General features: G+C 43.8%; 2 pseudogenes; both read right to left on the bottom strand.

Moving 5' to 3' along the window:
- Positions 1-1,132: 1,132 nt before the first annotated feature.
- On the bottom strand, positions 1,133-2,295 carry LOC136505669 (uncharacterized; annotated as a pseudogene).
- Positions 2,296-2,400: 105 nt separating this feature from the next.
- On the bottom strand, positions 2,401-4,227 carry LOC136505664 (uncharacterized; annotated as a pseudogene).
- Positions 4,228-5,052: the final 825 nt, after the last annotated feature.

Here is a 5,052-nt window from a genome sequence, read left to right as displayed (position 1 = left end):
CACAGCACAGGTCAGCGATACATTATCCATAATGCCGTTTCATTAGCTTTTTCATTGGTACTGATCGAATTTGGCTGCAGGACATTGAAGAGACCGAGCTGCGTGACTATTCAGCATGTCTGGTGCGCAACCACCTGTTGGAGCTAGCAGCGGTTCGTCGGCAGCTGTCCCGTCGCAGCAGCAGCAGCACCAGCAGCAGCAAGAGATCACCGCTGGCCAATTGTCTGAAGGAATCCGCGAAATTATAAGACAGCAGCAGCAGCAGCAAGAGATCACCGCTGCCCAATTGTCTGATGCAATCCGCGAAATTATAAGACAGCAGCAGCAGCAGCAAGAGATCACCGCTGCCCAATTGTCTGATGCAATCAGCGAAATTATAAGACAGCAGCAGCAGCAGCAACAAGAGATCACAGCAGCGGCTCGTTCACAGAGCGATGAGCTTCGCGGTTGGCTGATGTTTGTTGTAACTCTAACGGCGTCCATAACCTACAGTACGGCGCTCAACCCTCCTGGAGGCGTCTGGCATGCCGATGATGCTGCCAAAGGTTATATCGCGGGCACACCAGTCCTCCTTGACAAATTCCGCTCTCAGTACCTCCTATTCTTCGTCTGCAACTTCGCGTCCTTCCTGATGTCCTTGTGCATCATCTTACTGCTTTCCACCCCCTCGTTCTACAACAGAATTCGAAGGTCAACTTTCAGCATCCTTGTAGCCTTAGACATAGCTGCCTGGGCCGGGGCGTTCATTGCAGGCTCACCGACAATGTTTTAAATCGCCGGCTATGCCTCTTAGCTGCTGGCCTTCTGAGCAGCTAAGCGCAGCTATAGCGGGAGATAGCTGCAGCTATACCATTTAGCTGTTTTTACAAAAAAAATAGAAAAAAAGACATGACCATGACATAACTTCATAATCATTACTGATTAATACGTAACCAGTTCAAAGGAGTACATTACAGGTTTATAGGAGTACATTACATCACAGGCTAAGTGGAACAGAATACTGAAACATCAGTTTCACAAAAGTACAGCATTTTGGAATAAAGACAACAAGAGTTCTGGTCTTCTGGATAGTGGATACTAAATTACTAATATGACTATGAGGCAATATTGCAATCTCCATTTCTTCTAGTCATCACTCATCAGACTCAGAGATATAGGGTGAGGGAGAGGGAGACTTATCAGAGTCAGTAGTCTGCATTGGAATACCATCATCACAATCTTCTGAGTCGGATGATGAAGCTTCAGGCTGCACTGGACCATTTCTCATCAAAGACTGCAGGCTCCTGACTTTCCTCTTCTTAGGGCGCACATGCCTTTTCCTTTTAGCTTGTGTTTGTGCTTCTGCTTCTGCTTCTGCTTGTTGTGGTGTGTGTTGCTGTGATTCTTGTGCACATTGTTGTTCTATTTCACTTGGCAAAAGCATAATATCAGTAATGAATTCGTTATCACCATCTGCCACAACATCATCTACTTCCTTCTCTAAGGGATCTCTATCCTTCTTCTGTCTCTTATTCCTTAACTTAGAGTTAAATTTAACAAACACAAGATCTCTCATCCTTTCAAGAAGTAGCCTATTGCGCTTTTTTGTATCAACCTATGAGTCAAGTAGTGAACACAAGGCTACAGGTCAGATTTAAATTCCATGAAGAAACATTATAATTAAAAAAAAGATAGCATGCACACAAGGCTGCATGTCACAAATTTCTTTTTACCTGTTCAAATACTGACCAGTTCCTCTCACAAGCTGAGGAGCTGCAGGTCAGACTCAGAATCCTTGCTGCCAATTTCCTAAGATTTGGTGTGCTTGTGCCATGGTTCAGCCACCATTTTGCTGCATAAACATTAAACAAGTTACAACAAAAATATGATATTCAACAATCAAATTAAGTTCACATGTTCAGTTGTTCACCTGGATTGAAATTCCTGTTCTTTCGCTGCCTTGTGGCAATTTCAGATCCAAAATTATCTTGCTAAATTTGATACATGTCGAGTTCTTCAAATATCTTGTCTTGGGTTTCTTCATCATCAACCATCTTTAAAATACAGGAAATCACACCTATTCTAAATGATACATTTTTCTCGATCTCTGACTTATTTGGGTAATAGTAGTGGGGGTTCAAATAGTAACCAGCCAGGTGTAGTGGAGTTTTGAGCTTGTTGTCCCCATCTTTTATCAATGATTTCCCAAACCTCTTTGAAGCAGCTATTATCATTGTCAAACCTCCCAGAAATTTCTTTCTTTGCCCCAAGCATTAATCCATGGAAGAATCACATTGATGGTACATCGCTGTCCATTCTTCTCAACACGTTAGCCAATGGCTCAAAGAAATTAACTGTAGTGTCAACATTTTTCCAAAAGGTTTGAGACCTGACCACTTTGTTGGCTTTGTTTCCCTTGGCCTACTTCAAGTAACCCAATTCTTTCATCTCATCTGATTTAAACAGTTGCATCAACTCTTTTTTGCTGTCTAGCAAGCTTTTGAGATTCAAATAAGTAGTGGCAAATCGTGTAACCCCAGAGCGAACCAAGTCTTTCTTAAGAAATTTTCTCATCAAATCCAATACCCTAGTATGAGCATACAAGAACACAGTCACTTGTCTTGCACAAGCAATTGTTTCCTCAACTGGTCTAAGCTTCCCAATATGTTCCAGCATGAGATCCAAGCAATGAGCAGCACATCCATTCCAAAATATTGAAGGTCTTTTTCCTGTCAATAGACTTGCTGCAGTTGTATTGACACTAGCATTATTAGTCACCACTTGGACAACATGTTGTTCCCCTATCTCTTCTATGTATCTGTCCACAAGGTCAAAGATATATTTGCCATCTTTCCTATCACCTGAGCAGTCCACGGAATCTAAGAAGAGTACCCCATGAGCACTATGCACAATTAAATTCATCACTCCCCTACCCTTCCTATCTGTTCATGCATCTATCATGATTGAACAACCTGTGAGCTCCCATGCCTCCTTATGCTCCTTGAATCCGTCCAACACCTTTTCCTTCCTTTTCTGCAAGAATGGTCCACTCATCTCATAGGGACTGTGTAACACCTCGGTGTTAAGCATGCATTACCATTTCATCCCATGAGCATAATCATCATCACCTCATGCATAAGCATCATTCATGCATTTCATTTCGAAAGAAATGAAGTATCATTTCATGTGGTGCTTAAAGAGATTGAAATTCATTTATGTTCAAACAATGTGAAATGTCAGGCTCATGGATGCCATGATTTCTTGTTTTAATAACTAAGATAGCTTATAAATATTTAGGATACAATTTGGAGCAAAGTTCATATTTAAATTTTTACCAAATTTTGCCTTTAAAAATAATTCTTCAAAATTAGGGTTTTGAATTAATATTGATTTTTATTTTGTAATTCAAAATCTATTTGGAATTTGACTTTGGTTATAAAAGCAAAGTTGTAGATCTTGAAAAATGGAACAACTTTCATTTTTACACCAACTTTTGAAACTGCTTTGAAATAGTTCAAAATTTCATTTGAATGAAAAAGGAATTGAAAAGAATTTGAAAAAGATCAATTCACCTAAGTTGGGCCTCGCGCCTCACTTACGGCCCAGCCACGCAGACCGGCCTGGCCTACCCCGCGCCTCGCCCGCTCGCCAGTGCGCCGCGCCCGACCAGCATCAGGCCGCAGCCGCCACGTGGCCGCCGAACGTCGGCGACGGCGTACGGGTATCACCCCGGTGGGCCCAGCCACTCCACGCGCTCGCCTTCACCTGCCCGACCGCACCACGCTCCTCCCCACTCCTCCACTTCGCTCTCTCATCCGCCAGCGCAAGCAGCAGCCACAGTGCTCGCCTCCACCACCGCCCACACCAGCAGCTCGCCGGAGTTGGCCATTCCGGCTGCTCCAGTTCGCCTGAGCTATCTCCATCTTGCCATGAGCATCGCCTCCTCCTCACGCACCTCGTGCTCACCTCGGTAAGCCATGGGAAGCTCCCCTTCCCTAGGAATCCCTCGCCGGAGTCATGGCCGAGCTCGCCGAAGTGCTCCGCTCCGTGGACCTCGCCCCTCCGTCCTCCTTCTCACTCTCCCTTCACGCGCACGAGCTCGGTGAAGCTCCCACGCCACATCTCATGCCCCTTCTCGGCCGGAGATGGCCGGCCGACGGTGAGCCGCACCACCACGCCGCCATGGCCGCTGGCCAGCTCGCTCTCGAGCTCCTCCAGCCCTGCCGCTTGCACTAACGTGTCCGCCATGTCAAGGTGGTCACGTTGGTGGTGACCTCGTCGCCGGCCACCTCGTCGACGGCGAGCTCACGCCGGTCAGCACAGCCTCCTCTGCCTCAGGGGCTGGCAGGTGGGGCCGGCTGACCCGCGGGGGCCACTGTCAGCCGTAGGGGTGCACGCCTGGGTAGAAAGCTGGGTGGATCTAGTAGTTTTGAACATGGATTTTCAGAAAGAATTTAAGAAATGATTTCAGATTTCTATTTAAATGCTTTGGGAATTTATAACTTGCTCAAAATGGCTCCAAATTTGTTGAAACAAATTTTGTTGTGTTCCTTGTCACTAGATCTACATGATAAAAATATTGCATGTCATTTTTGAGATACTTTAATGTAGAGCTTTATTTAATTCTTGATATTGCTGATATCTTGTGAAATGTGTAGTAAATTCTATATGTATCAGAAAAATATGATCCCAAATTGGTTAGCCTATTCTTGAGATGTACTTTCTGTGAAAAATATATGTCATGCAGGTTATGTGGAAAAATATGGCTAGGTAGGTTATGTGTATTAATTGCTGATTTCTTGTAAAATTGCTAGGGCTAAAAATATGAATAGTACATATAGGTGAAACTTTTTGTACAGTAATTGTATGCTCTGTATATCATAGGAAAAATATCAAATCTGTTGTTTGACACTTTTCGTAGTACAAAGTATTTTCATGCTCAATTATCTACCATAGCTTGTCATTTTTGTGTAGGCTGTTATACTTATCTAAATGCAATGAAAATTTTATGGTAGTCTACTTAGAGTAGTACTATGCTACTGTAATTTTCTCAGATTTTTATGAGCACCAGAA

The sequence above is a fragment of the Miscanthus floridulus genome, chromosome 14 (genome assembly GCF_019320115.1).
Source record: "Miscanthus floridulus cultivar M001 chromosome 14, ASM1932011v1, whole genome shotgun sequence".
Lineage (NCBI taxonomy): Eukaryota > Viridiplantae > Streptophyta > Magnoliopsida > Poales > Poaceae > Miscanthus > Miscanthus floridulus.
The sequence above is the reverse complement of the archived record's forward strand: the minus strand, read 5'-3'. Positions and strand labels throughout refer to the sequence as shown.